Below are 20,791 nucleotides of genomic sequence, written 5' to 3'. Positions count from 1 at the left end.
AAATGTAACAAAGATATATTTTTCTTTAAAGGTTATTATGCTGTTGCTTATATTTCAGAGCAGAGAGGGAGGTCTGAGTTCATTCATTACATTCTCTCTGTAACATTATATATATGTATGTATGTATATATATATATATATATATATATATATATATATATATATATATATATATATACATACTAGCTGATGGCCCGGCATTGCCCAGGTATGTATTTGGCTGGTGTTGGCTCCAACCGCTTTTTATAACCCTAACACTCACTTACTCAATGACCAAGTTTGTGAGCTTTGCGGTCTTTGGCATCAATAATTTGCGATGAAATGAAGCAAATCTGTGGCTCCACCCCCTTTTCTGAATTGGAACCCCAGTCACCCAGTGATCAACTGTACCAGGTTGGAGGCTTGTGCCATTTACAGTGCACGAATGACAGCAATGTAAATATTGCCCTTGAAAAGTAATAGGTAATTTTTTATTTTGATTTTTGGCTTTTGTAGGCTCCACCCACTTTTTTGAAGATTACTTCCAGTCACCCAGTGACCAATTGTGCAAAGTTTGAGAACCCTTGAAAAATGGCTGAAGTTTACATTTTTCCAGTGAAATCTGTATTTGTCTCTGTCCACTTTTTGGTTATGGGAATAAAAAGTATCCTATACTTTATTCCAGGTAATGTACTATGTGTGTGCCAAATTTCATTCAAATCCGTTCAGCCGTTTTTGCGTGATCGAGTAACAAACATCCAAACATCCGAACTTTCCCATTTATTATATTAGTGGGATATATTTATTTTTACTTTTTCTGTTTATCTTTCTGTTTTTAGTTTGTGCAAAGTGATGCAGAGTGATACCTATTCCAATTCATACATGGCAAACCTGCAAGTACACCTTGGTGAAAGCTTTGGTCAAGCATCAGCTGTACAGAATAAATGACTGTGTGCCTGCTCTACATATGGATTTCTACTGTATATTCCTGGGAAAACTGTTGCTGGGTTCAGCGCTGATGCTGCTGGTGGGGAGGGGAGACACCTCCAAGTATCCTGATGGAATGTGCTGTGTGACTTGGAGCTGAATCTCTCTAATGACTGAGCCTGGACGTCAGAGGCAAACTCATCCTCACCCAGGCACACACAGCATATAAATAGTCCGGGCAAGTGCTGGCTGATCATCAGTGAAGTCTGCTGGATCTAAGTGAACATCTGTAAGGTATGTACACAGCCTGCTGCTCACATTCTCAGAACTGCTCATTGACTTGGCTGGGAGTTCCTCCAGAGGAGGATGCTGCCATTCATTACTACACTGCAGGACAGATATACTAATGTTTGTGTGCCATTATTATTATTATTATTACTGTTATTATTATTATAGTGTCCATGCTCGATTCAATTTTTTTAGGTTTTTGTTCAACCATAAAAATCTGTTCGATTTTTCAGTTTGATTGAATAATTAGAAAAATTGAACCGATATACCATATTCTTATAGGACACCTGAAATTAGAAGTGTATGGAGGCTGCCATACTTATTTCCTTTTAAACAATGCACATTGCCTGGCTGTCCTGCTGATCCTCTGTCTTTAATACTTTTAGCCATAGACCCTGAACAAGCCTACAGCAGGTCAGATGTGTCTGACAAAGATCTGACAAGATTTGCCACATGCTTGTTTCAGGTGTGTGATTCAGACACTTCTGCAGCCAAAGAGATAAGCCAGGCAACTGGTATTGTTTAAAAGGAAATAAATATGGCAGCCTCCGTATCCTTCTCACTTGATTTTTCCAAAAATATCAAACATACGATCGAATACAAATCTTCTCAGTTTTTATATTTTTTTATCTGATTTTTCCAACACATCTGATCAGATTTTTATAAAAAAAATGGTAGTTTTTTCCACGATTGGGAAAAAAAATATTTTTGCATTTCCTATACATTTGATTGTTTTCATAAAAAAAACCCAAACAAACAAAAAAAAACCCAGTAAAATTGATTTGATTAACTTGTATATATTAAGTTTGATTCTAGCACTGATACTTCTGGTGATTAATAATGTAATCACAACCTTTTAGGCGCTAGTTTGTATTGAGATGGTCATACATGAGACAATCAAATCAATCGATTTTCAGGGTTTTTCTTCTAATAAAAATTATTGATTGTATGTGATACTGAAAATGTTTTTTTTCCAATTCAGAAAACACAATTGATTTTTCTGATCGGATGTGTTAGAAAAATCAGATAAAAAATATAAAACTAAAATTTTTATTTGATTGTTTGCTTGATATTTTCAGAACAATTGATTGTAATTGTATGATATATTGGTGCATTTTTTTGGGTTATTCGATCAAGCGGAGAAATTTAGATTGCTTTGGTTGAAAAAAAAAGTGTATTTCTGCCGTTATATTGATTAAGTCAGAATCGATTACCCAAAATATCAAACCGATCAAATTTTGATCGATTTTGCACAAAAATCAGTCGAAAGTATTGATAGGACAGGGTGGAATATTTCAGTCGATCGGAGGTGGGGCGAGAGCATTGGTAGGTCAATGGTCCATAGTAGATCGATGTAACCAACGCTTCTGTTCAAACGATTTTCAGTAGATTCCCTGCTGAAATCTATTGGAAATTGAAGTGCAGTGTGTGGTAGGAATCGATTTCTTCTGAAACAATTCTTTTCAGAAAGGAATCAAATCTTTTTGAACATTAGGTGGAAATCTATAATTCACACTATGTGCTGCGCTGTCAGTTTTGACGTGACGCACATAAGTGTACGATCTACATGGCAACATGAAAGTCCATAGACTTTCATGTTACCATTCACATTGCAGGTGTGCGTTCCCATGCGTTACGATATAATACGATGTAACGCTTCTGGGAATATTTAATTGCACAACACACACATTCTCCTGATAGGTTGGCTGCCGACGTCTGCGCTCCTAGCGCACCACAGCGTGTATTGTGTGCGATGGCTGCACGATGGCAACGCATGCACAAAATGGCGTTTGTGTATGCGCTCTATAGTGTGAATGAGCTCTCAGGCCCGCTGCACACCAAAACCCGCTAGCAGGTCCGCAAAATGCTAGCAGATTTTTAAACGCTTATTTTTATGAGGCGTTTTGCTAGCGTTTTGCGGATTGCTGTTGCGGATTTCAGTGTAGCATATTTCATATATTGTTACAGTAAAGCTGTTACTGAACAGCTTCTGTAACAAAACCGCCTGCAAAACCGCTCTGATCTGCCGTTTTTCAGAGCGGTTTGCGTTTTTCCTATACTTAACATTGAGGCAGAAACGCCTCTGCAATCCAAAAAATGCCTCCCGCTCTGGTGTGAACACCCATTGAAATACATTACCCTAGCCAATCCACAGCCGCAAGCGGCTGCAAAAACGTTCCAAAAGCCGCTCGGTGTTCCCCAGCCCTAAGTGTATGGCCAGCTTAATTTAGGGATGGTGCACACCAAACGGTTTTGGTAGCGTCTTAAAAACCGCTTCCGCCTGTGAAAACGCTTGGCTAATGTATCTCGATGGGATGGAGCACACCAGTGCTTTGAAGTTTTTAGCAAACCGCAAACGTGGGTCCTGCAGCACTTTTGCGGTTTGCAGAAGCGTTTCTGCCTCAATGTAAAGCATAGGAAAAGCTCAAACCGCTCTGAAAACGCTAGATCAGAGCGGTTTTCCAGGTGTTTTTGTTACAGAAGCTGTTCAGTAACAGCTTCACTGTAACCATATATGAAATCTGCTACACAAAACCGCTCCAAACACCACTAGGCATGTTTAGAGAACCTCTCTATACATGCCCAGAATTGTTCTAAAAATCTGCTTCAAAAACCTCTAGCGTTTTGCCGATCTGCTAGCGGTTTGTGGTGTGCACTGGGCCTCAGTGCTTGTTCCCACTAGGGCTGATTCGCCGCAATTCCACCCACGAAATTCAGACGGGGTATCTCAGCCCATTGAAATCAATAGGTAGGGATCAATGAGATGCAAAAAATTGCGAGTGGATGCAGCATTATTCAAATATTGTATGCAAGTTTATGCAGCTTGAAAATAAACCAATCAAATCCTGCTGAAGTAAATTCTGATTGGTCTATTTTCAAGCTGCATAAATTTGCATCGAAAATTGGCATAATCCTATATCAACTCAAAACTATTTGCATCTCATTCACCATCCTTATCAACAGGCTACTTCCGAATTCCGATGCGGGGAAAAAACCTGCAGCAGATTTTTGGGTAATGCATGCGATTCCCCATTGCCGTGCGCCAATCAAGCATTCTGATGCTTAATCGACTAATCGTATCAGCACAAGTGTCGGCGTCCACCTCGGAGACAGATGCAAGGACCAATGGAAAGCCTCTTAGGACTTGTTCACACCTAAGCAGGAATCGTGCGCTAGCGATTTTTAACCACTTAAGGACTGCAGTCTTAAAACCCCTTAAAGAGAACCAGAGACGAAGAAGAAATAGTTTTATACATACCTGGGGCTTCCTTCAGCTCCATAAGCTTGGATCGCTCCCACGCCGCCTTTCACCGCTGCCTCTGTCCGCCGGTACCGGGTCCCGTCATTTCGGCCAGTCGAGCCAGTCGACGCAAGCACAGTGCGCTCCCTCCGTACTGCGCAAGCACATGCATATAGAGTCGGAGGGAGCCCCTGTGGATGCGGAAGACTGGTCGCATCCGGCGGAAATGACGGGACCCGGTACCGGCGATAGAGGCAGTGGAGGACGGCGGCATGGGAGCGATCCAGGCTTATGGAGCTGGAGGAAGCCCTAGGTATGCATAACATCTCTGTCCATTTTTAAGCTTTCCCTCGTCTCTGGTTCCCTTTAAGGACCAGACCCTTTTTTTCATTCAGACCACTTCAGCTTTAAGGCCTGGAACCCACTGAAAACAGCAAACGCAAAACGCTACCGCTAGAGTTTTGTCTGAGCGGTTTGCAAGCGGATTCATGCGCGTTTGCGGTCGCGTTTTGCAACATTGTATTTTTTTGCTCAGCGGTTGTGTAGCGTTTTGCGTTTTTATCTTGATTGGTCCTGTGAATTATTTTTAATTTTGTTACAGTGTGCTGAACCGCAAAACGCTAGCAAAACCGCTCAGTTTAAGTTTTGCTGAGCGTTTCTGCTAGCGTTTCAATACTTTACATTGAAGCGCTAACGCTCCCAAAATGCTGCATGTCCTGCGTTTGTGGGAAACGCAAACGCTCCTGTGGAAGTTGCCCCATCCATTAACATCAGCTGAGCGTTTTGGCAAAACGCTAGCGTATTGCAGCGCTGCCAAAATGCTCAAAAAAACGCTCTTGTGGGTTCCAGCCCTAACGGTTTATTGCTCGGTCATACAACCTACCACTTAAATGAATTTTACCTCCTTTTCTTGTCACTAATACAGCTTTCTTTTGGTGCTATTTGATTGCTGCTGTGATTTTTAGTTTTTATTATATTCATCAAAAAGACATGAATTTTGTCAAAAAAATGATTTTTTTAACTTTCTGTGCTGACATTTTTCAAATAAAGTAAAATTTCTATATACATTTTTGTCCAAATTTATTGTGCTACATGTCTTTGATAAAAACAAAATACAATAAGTGTATATTTATTGGTTTGGGTAAAAGTTATAGCGTTTACAAACTATGGTGCCAAAAGTGAATTTTCCCATTTTGAAGCATCTCTGACTTTTCTGACTACCTGTCATGTGTCATGAGGGGCTAGAATTCCAGGATAGTATAAATACCCCCCGAATGACCCCATTTTGGAAAGAAGACATCCCAAAGTATTCACTGAGAGGCATGGTGAGTTCATAGAAGATTTTATTTTTTTGTCACAAGTTAGCGGAAAATGACACTTTGTGACAAAAAAATAAAATAAGTTTCCATTTCTGCTAACTTGTGACAAAAAAAAAAAAAAAATGAAATCTGCCACGGACTCACTATGCTCCTCTCTGAATACTTTGTGGTGTCTACTTTCCAAAATGGGGTCATTTGTGGGGTGTGTTTACTGTCCTGGCATTTTTTTGGGGGGGGAGGGTGCTAAATTATAAGCATCCCTGTAAAGCCTAATGGTGCTCATAGGACTTTGGGCCCCTTAGCGCAACTAGGCTGCAAAAAAGTGTCACACATGTGGTATCGCTGTACTCAGGAGAAGTAGTATAATGTGTTTTGCAGTGTATTCTTACACATACCGATGCTGGGAGAAATATCTGACTGAGCACAGGTGTGCTGTCCCAGCTGTCACTTCTACCTTACTTCCCTTGCCCGTCATAGGTAGCTTCAGGTGTCCCTTAGCATTAGTGATGGCACAAACTGGTTGTAGGCGCACAATTCTCTGTGAATGTTAGTAAAGTTAGTAAAGTTTGCATTCACCCTATGTTAAATTACTGGCCAACGCGAACTTGATGTAACGTTCGTCATTGTTCACCACAAACTGTTTGCCTAAGAACAGTTCATTCCATCACTACTTAGTATTAGGTAACCAGAGGTACCCTCAGTATTAAGTAGCCAATTGTGCCCCCGACTGAAGGGAGATCTCGTTACTGGAATACCAAGAGCTGGGTGAGAACCTCTTATTTACACTCTCATGAGGACTCTGCATAGGGAAGGAGGGAGGGAGGCGCTCAGGGAGGGGCATGCACCGCCTTTCCATCATCAGGCGCCTGTAGGCACGTGCCTACAGTGCCTTATGGTAAATCCGGCCCTGCTTCAAAGTGTGAGCTAACAGTCTGACTAAAAAGTAGGTGAATGTACATTTTTAGCATTGGACCTAACCATCCATAGAGGACACTTCAAGTGGTGCCTATTAAATTTGTCTTGATACCCTGCCTTGTTGCCTTTCATGTTTTCTACCTTGAGGCTGAGTTCACATATGACATTGCGTGAAAGGCTGCGTCATGTTTTACGTTAATGTTGTGTGTGTTTTTTGTGTGTTTTTAATGCTTTTTTTGCGATGCGTTTTCCATGCTTTTTTATATTTCCATTTATGCAAATCACTTGTAAGGCAACAGTAAGTGAAAATACAGTAAAAAAAATAATTTGGGGGGAAAATGCATATAAAAATGCATGGAAAACGCATGAAAAACGCATACTATTGCGTTCCCATTGACTATCATTATGTGCGTGTTGGCAGAGTTCCTGCATAATATGCAACAAAACCAGCGTTCTCAGAACGCATTCTGTAAATTTTTTATGTGTCCCATTGACTAATATTTCTGCATAAAACACAGCGTTTTACGCAACGCTAGCATTTCACAGCACTGCTGTGCTTGTCTTTAATGTTTCCTATGTTATTCTCCACAGAGTGTTGTACATGTCGACTTGCAACTATAAATTTAAAAAAAGGGCAAAAAGCCTGGTACACGCCTTTAGTTTTGATTGGCCAATTATACCACCTCCATGTAGCATGATGGCTTGGCTACACAACCTGTTCATAGTATTCAAAACATGTTGGTCCTCATACTACATGGAGAAGGTAAAACTGGTCAGTCATTGGCCAATCTAAAATCGGATTATCTTCTCTAGCAGACCTAAAGCTGCTTGCTCAATCTCAGGCAGCAGGAGTGCACGATAGTCACATGGGCATGAAGTGTAGAGGCTGACTGCTGTCTAGCTGAAGCCACACCCCCTGCTGACGAGAGTCTGCTCCGACAGCATGAGCGCATGATAGTCACATGGGCATGAAGGGAAGAGGCTGACTGCTGTCTAGCTGAAGCCACACCCCCTGCTGACGAGAGTCTGCTCAGACAGCAGGAGCGCATGATAGTCACATGGGCATGAAGGGAAGAGGCTGACTGCTGTCTAGCTGAAGCCACTCCCCCTGCTGATGAGAGTCTGCTCAGACAGCAGGAGCGCATGATAGTCACATGGGCATGAAGGGAAGAGGCTGACTGCTGTCTAGCTGAAGCCACACACCCTGCTGACAGGGTCTGCTCAGGCAGCAGGAGCGCATGATAGTCACATGGGCATGAAGGGAAGAGGCTGACTGCTGTCTAGCTGAAGCCACACCCCCTGCTGACCGAGAGTCTGCTCAGGCAGCAGGAGTGCATGATAGTCACATGGGCATGAAGGGAAGAGGCTGACTGCTGTCTAGCTGAAGCCACACCCCCTGCTGACAGGGTCTGCTCAGGCAGCAGGAGCACATGATAGTCACATGGGCATGAAGGGAAGAGGCTGACTGCTGTCTAGCTGAAGCCACACCCCCTGCTGACCGAGAGTCTGCTCAGGCAGCAGGAGTGCAGGATAGTCACATGGGAATGAAGGGAAGAGAGTGACTGCAGTCTAGCTGAAGCCATACCCCTGGCTGACTGACACTCTATCATGGCTTTAGGCTGACACCGCACCACGTTCACAGTGGCTCGGTGTGGAATAACGGCTGTTTTTTAATGCAGCTTTCCACACTGCAATTCACCATGTATGCAACAGACACAGTGCAGTAGGTGTGGTGCTTTGTAATGGTGTGCAGCATCCCAACGCACTGCATGTTTACATTGACAGTGAAGCATAATTTTCATTGACTGTATGCTTTCACTGTGTGCGACGCATTGGTTGGATAATGTGCGGCGCCACTTGCACGTCCTGTTGCATTCCTGCTTTACATTGACCGCAGTGTAACCCTCACTGATAACTAATGAGAGGTCATAAAACTCCTGTGTGGCCAAGGAAAAGACTTGTGAGAGCTGGGAACAAAGAAAACTATTTGCATGCAAGGGAACTGAATAAATATTTAAGGAATTAAAACAATTTTTTTGTATCCAGTCATATTTCAGAATAAGACTATAAATACTGTTTATCTCATTGGTTTATTTTTGTTTCAGGTTTCCTTAAAGCCTTCTTTGTTATATAGGTAGAATTTCTAGAAAATTCTAGAAAACAATACTAAACTAGAGCAGTATAGTCAGCGAGGTCCTGTTTTTGTTACATTCGACTTAAGCTGGCCACTAACGGTCCAATTTCTAGCGAAAAATCGTTCGAAGCGATCAGAAATTCTGATCGGATTGGTTGTAAATAATCTCCATTGGTGGACACAATCGATTATGAACGAGTGAAAAAAATGTCGCCCGAATGAATTTTCGGTCGAACGAAAATTTGGATTTTCCTGGTGGTCGTGATAGATAGGAAGCAATGATTGGTTAGTTGATGGTGTAGTGAACGATTTTTCGTCCGATCAGAATTCCTGATCGCTCGAACGATTTTTCGCTAGAAATTGGACCGTTAGTGGCCAGCTTAAGTCTCCAACCAGTTAGAGGCATTTCGGAGCAGTCAAGCAATGCTCAAATGATGAACTAATGTTCAGATTAGTGATAACCGGGGTGAAAATAAACTGATAAGATAAACAATTGTACTGTATGTATCCTCCTACTCCTGAGAATGACATTTTTTTTTAGATATCCCATGATTTTAATTTACCTATATTTAAACATTTAGGCTACTTACACACTAAGACGTTGCGTTAGGTGCTACATTAAGGTCGCATAACGTGCACCTAACGCAACGCATAGTGTGGTTGTAGCTGGACGTTACATTGAGCCGCGTTGAGCGGCTCTTCACACGTCCTGTGATGCCGTGATGCGTACTCTTGGACGCATGCGGCATTGCGTGGTCCCGCCAGCCAATCGCCGCACAGAGCGGCCGCACCAGGAAGTAAACACTGCATGTCACACCGTGCAGTGAATATTAATTAGCCATGTGGCTGGCCGAGGAGGAGGAGGGGGAGTCCTCCAATACTACTGAGCATGTGCAAACCGTCTAACGCGGCTTAGCCACGTAAAACGCACAGCACGCAGCACTTTAACTTGACGTGCAGCGTTACAATGTAACGCAACGTGGGCACTGTGAACAGCCCATTGATTTTTCATTACTGTGCGGTGGGCTGCGTTACAGGCTGCTCTAACGTGCGCCTGTAATGTCCCACTGTGAAAGCAGCCTTACAAAGAAGAATTAATGTTTTGTTGTCTCTGCTCAGTGGAAGCCTATTAAGCTTCCCAGAGTTAAAATACATGAACTACTGACCTTTTTCTATCTCTCCCCTGCTCTCAGAAGTTGTATTCTGCCACGAAAATTTTTATGTCTGTAATTTGCTTATTAGTAAGGATTACTATATTCCAGACAAGGTACCAAAAAGACAGAAGCTGTCACTTGCCAGCCTAAAAATTAACTCTTCCAGGCAGCAAAATAAAACAAGTAAGGGCTAGTGCACACCAAAAATCACTGGTGTAATCACAAACGCTAAGCGTTTTTAGACGTGATTTTTCTAAGCAATTCCAGGCATGTACCTAGCGATTTTCTGGTTGTGTCTAGCGATTTTCTAGTTGTGCCTAGCGATTTTTGGAGTCTTTTGATGCAGAGATTTTTAATTTTTTTTGTACAGTTTGAACTGGAAGTGAACAGCTTTTGGAAAAAATACACTTGGAAATTTGCTCTGTTATAGCGTTTTTAGAGTGAATTTCCAATTTTCCTATACTTAACCAGTTCACCCCCAAGAGTTTTTACTCTAACGGACCAGAGCAATTTTCACTTGTCAGTGCTCCTCCCTTTTATTCCCTAATAACTTTATTACTACTTATCACAAGAAAATGATTTATACCTCGTTTTTTTCACCACCAATTAGGCTTTCTGTGGGTAGTACATTTTGCTGAGAATTGTTTTTATTATAAATGCGTTTTAATGGGAAAAAACAAAAAAAAGAGAAAAAAAATCATTATTTCTCAGTTTTCAGCCATTATACTTTTAAAATTAAACATTCTCCTGTGGATAAAACAAATATATTTTATTTGCCCAGTTGTCCCGATTATTAAACCGTTTAAATTATGTCCCTATCACAATGTATGGCGACAATATATTATTTTGAAATATAGGTGTTATTTTTCTATAGATTAAAAAAAGGCAACTATTTATTTATTTATTTGAAGCTGATTTTTTTTTTTACAAGTGTTTTCTTTTTTTGGGGGGGGAGGGTTGGAAGTGTAATTTCATCACTTTTATTAATAGTGTGTATGTAATTGTGTATGTATGTACTTTGTACTTGTAATATACTTTTTGGCCACAAGATGGCGCTAGTGAACACTCTCCCGTATAGGAAGTGATCACTTTTTTTTTTTTTTACACATTATTAAATTGTTACAGTTTCTTGTTTTTGTGAATGGATGCGGCCGCTGTTCGCAGTCGCGTCCATTCACTCCAGGCAGTGCGATTGGGTAGAGGACCGCTCGGTCCTCTTCCCCAATCACCCAGCACGGGAACCCGACGGAAACGGCGGCGGTAGCGGCGTGAACACGTGCAGAGCGGCGGCGGGAATGCGCGACGTATTAAAACGTCATGTTGCCATTAACAGGCAAAAGCATGACGTTTTAATACGTTAGTTTGCCGGCAAATGGTTAACATTGAGGCTGAATCGCCTCCAAAATGCTTTAGGACCCATGTTTGCGTTTGGGAAAAAAATGACATAGCTCTGGTGTGATCTATTCCATACAAACACATTAGCCAAGCGTTTTTCGAAACGTTAGCATTTTAAAATTCGCGCAAAAGCACTCTTGGTGTGCACCCGCCCTCAAACAGTTATTGGTTATTAATATGTTTTGCACTGTACATACCTCGAGTACACTTTAGTAGTGTATCAAATATTTTTCTGCACAGATACTGGTGGATGACAGTCTAAAGCTGAGTACACACGTACGATAACGATCGTTCAAAAACGAACGATAACGACAATTGGGCCAATAATCGTGCGCTCCAAATTTTCCAACGATCGTTTTTTGGGACGATAACAACCGTTATCGTTCAATCCGACCGATCCAACCCGGCGGATTTTTTCGAAAGATAATCGTTCAATCGTTGCAGTGTGTACAAAGATCGTCCGATAACGCATGTCCTTATTGCCTGTCATAACGTCACTTCCGTTTGCGCAAGCATTTTTTAATCGTTCGTCATTCAGTACTTTATACTTATATCGTTCACGTGTGTACACAATCGCTCATTACGAACGATCTTTTCCGTCTAATTTGAATATCGTGTAAACGTCACGAATCGTTCGTAACGAACGATCTTTATCGTACGTCTATACGAACCCTAACTCATGAGGCAAATGTGTTAAATCAGAAGTGAAATCATTGACATAATACCACAAACAGTGCAGCAGTTTTCTGATATTTTACTTCCTGCTCTGTGCAAACATTTTGGAAAAGCAGAGAGACAATGGCACAAGCAGGCAGATAAGTACTGTGAGTCCTCTTCTCAGTGTACCGATGCCATGGTTGTTAGATGAAACACAGCTAGCAGCAGAGTGAAATGGAAAGATCATTTATTGCTATTAATCAGCCAGCCATAGCATATTTCCTAATATATTTCTCCATCCAGGATTGAGCTGCGTGACTGTGTAGGCTGCGCGCTGGACAAAAAACAACTGATAGTAGTGATTATGTTAGGAAAAAAGGACATCGGCACACACACTAAGGCCTAGTGCACACCAAAAACCGCTAGCAGATCCGCAAAATGCTAGCAGATTTTGAAACGCTTTTTCTTATTTTTCTGCAGCGTTTCAGCTAGCGTTTTGCGGTTTTGTGTAGCGGTTTTGGTATAGTAGATTTCATGTATTGTTACAGTAAAGCTGTTACTGAACAGCTACTGTAACAAAAAACGCCTGGCAAACCGCTCTGAAGTGCCGTTTTTCAGAGCGGTTTGCGGTTTTCCTATACTTAACATTGAGGCAGAAACGCATCCGCAATCCAAAATCTGCAGCAGCCCGGGAGTATGCGTTTCTGCAAAACGCCTCCCGCTCTGGTGTGCACCAGTCCATTGAAATACATTACCCTAGCGGATCCGCACCCGCAAGCAGATCGCAAACCGCAGCGGAAACGCTCCGGTGTGCACTAGGCCTAAGAGGGCTGGTGCACACCAGAGCGGTTCTGGAGCGTTTTTTAAAACGGGGAAAACTGCTTGGCTAATGGAAGTGAATGGGATGGTGCACATCAGAGTGGCTCATTTTTTCCAGAAACACAAACTCCCGGGCTGCAGTATTTTTTGGATTTCTGAGGCGTTTCTGCCTCAATGTTAAAGAATAGGAAAGTGGAGAACAGGCTCTGAAAAACGCTAGATCAGAGCGGTTTTCCAGGCGTTTTTGTTACAGTAGCTGTTCAGTAACAGCTTTACTGTAACAATATTCCCAAAAACCGCTAGGAATGTTTAGAGTCGCTCCTGTGAGGTCAGCCTCTGATGAGTCCGCACAGACGGAACGCGTAAGGCAGAGCCAGGAGCGTCTGACGTCACAAGGAGCAGGCAACTCTATCGCCCGGGAACCTGAAAGGCTGAAAGGGACGCGGATGCGCCATAGCGGAGATGGGACGCCGCGACCGCACTGGGGGCAATACCGCTGGGGTTGGATTACGTGAGTGCGCACTCAGCGCAGGGCTTTAAATATTTTAAAACGGTTTTATGCTATGTTTGTCTTTTATATATTTTTATGAGGAAACTGGATTCAAATCTTCTGGAGTTTGAACACAAATAAAAACGTTGACTGGTTGACTTATGCTTTAGATCAACCTGGCATTTGAGGTGGTATACATCCGGTGAGCCTGCATTTTGTAGGGGATTCGTGGATATTTGCACTTGAAGTGGAGCACGAGTGAAAGCACTTTTTTTGCACTACGGGTGTTTATGGCAACGTGAAAATCCGTCAGTAATGCACTATGCATAGTTTTTAATTTTGCAGGTTATAAGAGAAATAGAAGAGGAGCGCTGTCATATTAATTCATGTTTCGAAAACATGCCTAGAATCGCTCGGAAATCTGCTTCAAAAACCCCTAGCGTTTTGCGGATCTGCTCGAGGGTTTGGGGTGTGCACTGGGCCAAAAACTGTCCTGGAGAGAGCTGTTGTAAATGCTTAAAAATCAGTTCCCAATCGAGGAAAATAAAGGTGCTAAAATACTAACGACAATTTAAAAAAGTGTCTGTCAAGCCCTTTTTTGATGTAATAAGGCTTTGTGACTACTGACTACTGATTCACAAAGCTTACTTATTTTTCATCCTGTAAGGAAAAAAATGCTTCAGGGGGTACTTACCCCAGGAGGGGAAAGCCTCTGGATCCTAATGAGGCTGCCTCCGTCCTCTTCAGCCTCGGGGATCCAGCGCTGGCGGCCCCTGAATTGTGATGTTTGCGGGCAGCTCGCCTATGCAGGCAAACTGATTGCTGCGAAGCTCTGGGCAGCCCGGTCCCTGTACTACTTCCGTACCCCAATGACCTGCAGTAGTACGCATGCCCTGGCCTGGACGCGTTCATTAGTACACATGCCCTGGCTCGGCAGTGCACATCCTAGATTGAGCGGCCACAGGCATGCAATCAAGGACGCACACCGCCGGGCCAGGACATGCGTACTAATGAACGCGTCCGGGCCAGGGCACGCATACTACTGCAGGTCATTGGGACCCGGAACTAGTACAGGGACCGGGCTGCCCTGTTCACCACCATCTCTAACCCTGAACAGCGTGCAGCAATATTTTCCTATCCATGCCCCTGCACAGGCACAGTACAAGCTTCTCCTTGAACTCCGGCGGAAATAGCCGAGCCTGATCGGATCCGCTCTACATCACAAGCCTGCGCAGGAGAGCGGATGTGTAAATATTACCACGTGCTGAAGCCCCTACGTCTCCTGCATGATTTTTGGGGGCTGCCAATGCTGAATCCCAAGGATGGAGAGGACAGGGGAAGTCTCAATAGGATCCAGAGGCTTCCCCTTCCCAAGGTAAGTACCCCATTTGGGCACTTTTTTGCCTTACAGTGTCTATTTAACTGTAAAGAGCGCTAATGGTAAGGTTTCTGCCTCTGACACTGGTGACCAGGGTTCAAATCTCGGCACTTCCTGTTCAGTAAGCTGCACCTATTCAGTAAGTAGACCTTGGGCTAGACTCCCTAACGCTGCTACTGCCTATAGAGCACGTCCTGGTGGCTGCAGCTCTGGCGCTTTGAGTCCGCCAGGAGAAAAGCGCAATATAAATGTTCTGTGTATTGTCTGTGTCTAATGCTTTAGATAAAAAAATAAGGAGAGATAATTCATGAGATAAACAGATAAGAAGAAATAAATCATGAGTTAAGTCAAATAAGGAGAGATAAACTAAGAGTGAAGTCAGTTAAAGAGAGATAAATCGTGAGTTAAGTTGGATAAGGTGAGATAAATTGAGTAAAGTCATTTAAGGAGAGATAAATTATGAGTTATGTCATTTATGGAAAGATTAATTGTGAATTAATATGTAAGGTGAGATAATTCAAAAGAAAATCCTTGTGAATCAGCCACTATGCCTCCGCCAGATCCTAGATTGGCAGGCAAGACTTGGCACATACACGTAAAAAAGGTGCTGAAGTAATTTAGGTGTCAGGATATCCATTAATAAAATATCGATAAAATTACCTGATAGACTTGCGTATAAGTCTAATTTTTCAGCTAAAACAATGTGCTGAAAAGTTACCCCCACTCGACTTATATGCGAGTCAGTGGAGCAGGTTTTGTTACTGGCAGAGGAGCGTAAGGATCGTGCACTAGTGATTCTGCTCTTACCAGCTGGCTCCTTGCTGTGTCCGTGCCTCTCCCATCCCCTGCAACATGGTGTGCAGAGTGCGCTGCTCAAGACAGCTAATGTCCCCTGGCTTGTGGAGAGGAGCGTGCAAGCAATGTGTCAGTGGTGCAATGATCAGGGATTCTTCCTGTGTGGCAATTGCTGTGTCTCATATCTATGATGCCATCTAGAGCATCTTGAGACACAGCTGCATCATCCTTGTGGCAAATCTGGCTATGGGTAGAAGAAATGACTTGTACTGGGGGAACATCTGGCTACTGTGGAGGGGGCTATACTGGGGAGGGGGCTTATATACAAGTCAATCACTTTTTCCTGGTTTCTGAGGGAAAAGTGAGTACCTCAGCTTATATCTATGCAAGTATATAGGTACTAGCAGAATATTGGTAAAATTCCTGTACATTTATTAATATGATAGTAGAATACCTGTAATTTTTGCTAATATTTTACTGTTGCAAACCAAACCCTATTTGCACACTAACCCTCCGCTTATCGATGCTTAACCCTAACCTACCCCCTCGTCGCAATATCTGCATTGCTAACAAATCCATCTGTTGATAACAGTGCTGCCTAGAAATGGATTACCCCCTAGGCGCTGCCATCGCAACAATTCATTACTGCAACAAAGCGCTGCTGGTGCCCAAATTACCTACTTAGAGACTTGACACCCTGGCAGTCCTGAACATCCCCCCTAGACTGGTGGAGAAACCTAGAAAAAGTCGTTCAGGTTGAGTTTGAGCATTGCAAAAAATGATCGGACAAACCTGCGGTGGGGATGAATGTGTAGACAGTGCCAAGCTTCTGTTAGTCTATCGCCATCTGCTCTAGAAAGCAGTCTGGCAGTTGCCCTTGTGTGAACACAGACCCATGATCAGACTAAGTTCACACTACATCCCCAGTGGGCAAGCAGATTAGTCCCATGCATTCCTATGGGCCTGTGCATACATGCACATTTTTATTGTTGCCGTTTTTTCTTCTTTCCGCAATAGTCAAATCAGACAAGTATTGATTTATAGAATTATCACAGCTTAAAGAGAACCCGAAACATAAAGATAAAAAGAAAACATACTACATGAACCAGGTCTTCTCCCTAAGGCCAACAATTTGCTCCTCGCCCCTGTCACTATGTTCATCCACTGGGTTACAGGGAAGTTTTCTTCTTTTTCAAGATAGCCGCACCAGGTTCACAACGCTATAGCATCTCAGCTGTCACAGAGAGCTGAACTGAGACACAGAGAGAGAGGCAGGGAAGGGCAGAGGGAGGTGGGAAAGTGGCAGAAATAGGCATGGAAGGGGCGGAGTGAGGCAAGAAAGGGTTGTTCCTAATGCCAGAGTAGGTATTCTGCAGGAGTGCCTTTCCTGCAAGTTATGCCCCTTCCCCTATTAGGATGCCAACATGCTGATTGACTGCAATTTCAGGAGGCACAGGAGAGGGAAAGGGAGCAGAGCAGAGAGGACACAGAGGCATGTCCTTAAACAAGGAACATGCCTCTGTGTCCCATTTGTAATATAGCTACCGCCTTGGGTACCCTTTAAATGATTTTATACATAGAAGGATAAAAAAAAAAAAATAATGCAAAAAAGTGCTAAAATAAATTGAGAAGGTGCCCAAAATGTATTAAAAAAATCTGTATGCAGCTAGAGCATTATAGAATTAAATAGAATAGAATGAAATAGATTAAAAAGGATTGGATCTAAAACTGATCCTTGAGGGCCCCCACTGCTAACAGTTTCCCATCTATATCTTCTTCTATATATATATAATAGACTAAAGGTGCGTACACACATGCGACTATAGTCGTTTGTAACGATCGTTCCCCGATCTTTACCAACAACGATCGTTACAAAAAACGAACCACCGACTATTAAGGCAAACGACGAACGAGCCAAATCGCTACAAAAGAAAGTTCTGTCTCGGCGGATTTTAACCAACTAAGATCGTTTGCAAAAGTAGTACATCGTTGGAAACGGTCGTTCGTACTAGGCTTGACATGCGCATTTCACTATTTCTCCATGGAACTTCTCATTTTTATGCGCAGGCGCAATAGTTGCTTTCTGTGATGTAACGTTCGTTCTAACGATCAGATCGTTACACACATTTTAAAAGTACCTTTACTTAGGTCGTTCTTTCATCAATTAAAAGTTCGTTCGTCTTTCTTAACGAACGATCGTTGTCGCATGTGTGTACGTAGCATAAGTGCCTCAACCTTCAAACAAGAAGAAGAAGTACTTTGCATGAGAAAATGTATGCGTGCTCAAACACCAAGTTTAAGGCCTCTTTTCCACGGACTGTTGAGCTGTGTGCTCAGCAAGCAGTTACCAGGCAGCAGTGAGCAGATACCAGGCAGCAACAAGCAGTTACCAGGCAGCAGCAAGCAGTTATCAGTCAGCAGTGAGCAGATACCAGGCAGCAACAAGCAGTTACCAGGCAGCAACAAGCAGTTACCAGGCAGCAGCAAGCAGTTACCAGGCAGCAGCAAGCAGTTACCAGGCAGCAGTGAGCAGATACCAGGCAGCAACAAGCAGTTACCAGGCAGCAGCAAGCAGTTACCAGGCAGCAGCAAGCAGTTACCAGGCAGCAGCAAGCAGTTACCAGGCAGCAGTGAGCAGTTACCAGGCAGCAGTGAGCAGTTGTGAGAGTTTGAGAGCCATTTCACTGCCTATTCACAGTCCATGGAAAAGAGGCCTTACCCTAGCAAGTCTGACATTGCAAATCTGGCCTAATTGGCTATTCATGAGGCAATGCTCATGCAAATGCATGCACAAACCAATACCACAAAGCAGTCACCCTGCTACATGCTGCATTAGCACTATCCGGCTTAGTGCACACCAGAGCGGTTCGGCAGCGTTTTGCGATCCACTTGCGGCTGCGGATACGCTTGGGTAATGTATTTCAATGGGTTGGTGCACACCAGAGCGGGAGGCGTTTTGCTGAAACGCATACTCCCGAGGTGAGGCATTTTTTTGATTGCGGAGGCGTTTCTGCCTCCAATGTAAAGTATAGGAAAAACGCAAACCGCTCTGAAAAACGGCAGTTCAGAGCGGTTTTGCAGGCGTTTTTGTTACAGAAGCTGTTCAGTAACAGCTTTACTGTAACAATATATGAAATCTACTACACCAAAAACGCTTTACAAAACCGCAAAATGCTAGGTGAAATGCTACAGAAAAATAAGAAAAAGCGTTTCAAAATCTGCTAGCATTTTGCGGATCTGCTAGCAGTTTTTGGTGTGCTCCAGGCCTCCAGGAGCGCCACGGGGAGGATTCCCAATGCCCTCTTTTTATACAACTGGGGGAACCGCAGGGTCCCAGGCTCTCTCACTGCCTGGAAACCACAGCGGCACCCCGGAGGGGGAGGCTGGGTGGCGTGGACGACCCCCCCCAAGTGTGGCCAGCGCCGGGGAGAGCCGTCTGCACCCACCTCCCAATATTAAAAACAGGCACTTACCTTAACGTCCATTGCGTTCCGCTACATGCGCATTAATTTGGGGGCACCACATGAGAAAGGAGAGAAGCATGGGTCACCCGAGCTTTAGAGCTCAGGGCTGGCTCACATACAGCACTCCAGAGGGGGGGGGGGGGGGAGGACAGGCGCACTCACTCCAGGGTTCACACCACCGGAGCAAGCCATCCACCACCTGCCTCCAAAGGATACAAACTGCACGAAATGCTTTCCATGAGAAAATGAATGCGCATGTAGCAGAACCCAATGGACGTTAAGGTAAGTGGCTGTTTTTAATATTAGGAGGTGGGTGCGGACGGCTCTCCCCAGCGCTGGCCACACTTGGGGGGGGGGGGGGGGGGCTGCTGCGCCACCAGGCCTCCCACTCCGGGGTGCCGCTGTGGTTCCCAGGCAGCGAGAGAGCACTTTGCAGTATTGGTTTTTTGACCCTGCATAGTTTGGCATGCGAAAGCAAATGCATATTTGCATGAGCATTGCCTCATGAATAGCCAATTAGGCCGGATTTGCAAAGCCAGACTTGCTAGGGTTAAACTTGGTGTTTGAGCACGCATACATTTTCTCATGGAAAGCCTACTTCTTCTTGCTTCAAGGTTGAGGCACGTACTCTATTAGATAGATAGATGCGGCGTATGCTACGACGCGGGTTGGCTAGTTTTCAATAAAACCTGTTTACCATCACTCTTTGCCTTCTATCCCTTAACCAGTTCTCTATCCACATACACACATTTTCTCCTACTTCCCGTGGCCTGGTGCACACCGAGCGGTTTTTGAAGCGAGCCGTAAACCGCTTCCGCCTTGGAAAACGCATGGCTAATGTATTTGAATGGGATGGTGTACACCGGCGGTTTGCGGTTTTTATCAATCTGCAAACGTGGGTCCTGCAGCACTTTTGCGGTTTGCAGAAGCGTTTCTGCCTCAATGTAAAGTATAGGAAAAGCTCAAACCGCTCTGGAAAGTGCTAGATCAGAGCGGCTTTCCCGGCATTTTTGTTACAGAAGCTGTTCAGTTACAGCTGTACTGTAACAATATTTGTAATCTGCTACACAAAAACGCACCCAAAAATGCTAGGCATGTTTAGAAAACCTCTCTAAACATGCCTAGAATCGCTCTGAAATCTGCTCCAAAAACCTCTAGCGTTTTGAGGATCTGCCTGCGGTTTTTGTGTGCACTGGGCCTGTATGCTCAGCTTCTGCGCCAGGCTATTGTGAGGAATAGTGTCAAAAGCCTTTGCAAAGTCTAAGTACACTATATTTATAACTTTCCCAAGATCTAAATGTGCATTCACCACTTCATAAAAGCTGAGCATGTTGGAGATGTAAGCTCTCTCTTGAGTAAAGCTGATGAGCTGAAATTAAATTATTCTGTATTATAAAGTCTTATATAACATCCAGGCCTGGATTTACCTCACAGGAGCCTATAGGCACAGATGTCCGGGCACCTTAGACTTCGCCCTTCATGAACCTTCAACATCCCCTCATCCCTTGCCCGTCATAGGTAGTTACATATGCCCTTAACGCCTGTTTAGACTATGCGCGTTCCTAGACGTTTTCAGGGAACGTGTCTGAGTACCAAAAACGCATAGAAACGGCTCCTAATGCTTTTGAATGGGCTAGTTCACATGTATGCGTATGAGACGCATACGTTTCTCATCCGCATTGCTGCACGCAGTTCTGTGCGATACGCATAGAAACGGACGCAATGAAAGTCTATGGACGCGTATCAAAAACGCGTACTATTGCGTTTTTAGCGTCAGTTTTCCTCTGCGGTTCCCATAATTCTTTTTTTCCCCCTGGGTCACGTGTGTGTGCAAAA

At 43.7% G+C, this 20,791-nt stretch overlaps 1 protein-coding gene across 1 annotated transcript in view; it reads left to right on the top strand.

Moving 5' to 3' along the window:
• The first annotated feature begins 1,120 nt into the window (after window positions 1–1,120).
• Window positions 1,121–20,791, top strand: part of LOC137562956 (progonadoliberin-2) — a 73,459-nt gene continuing 53,788 nt past the window's right edge. Inside the window, exon 1 of the mRNA XM_068274814.1 lies at window positions 1,121–1,200. The gene's annotated coding sequence lies outside the window, so the exon portion shown is untranslated. The remainder of the gene's footprint in view (window positions 1,201–20,791) is intronic.

The sequence above is a fragment of the Hyperolius riggenbachi genome, chromosome 1 (genome assembly GCF_040937935.1).
Source record: "Hyperolius riggenbachi isolate aHypRig1 chromosome 1, aHypRig1.pri, whole genome shotgun sequence".
NCBI lineage: Eukaryota > Metazoa > Chordata > Amphibia > Anura > Hyperoliidae > Hyperolius > Hyperolius riggenbachi.
This window is presented reverse-complemented; position numbering and strand designations above follow the sequence as displayed.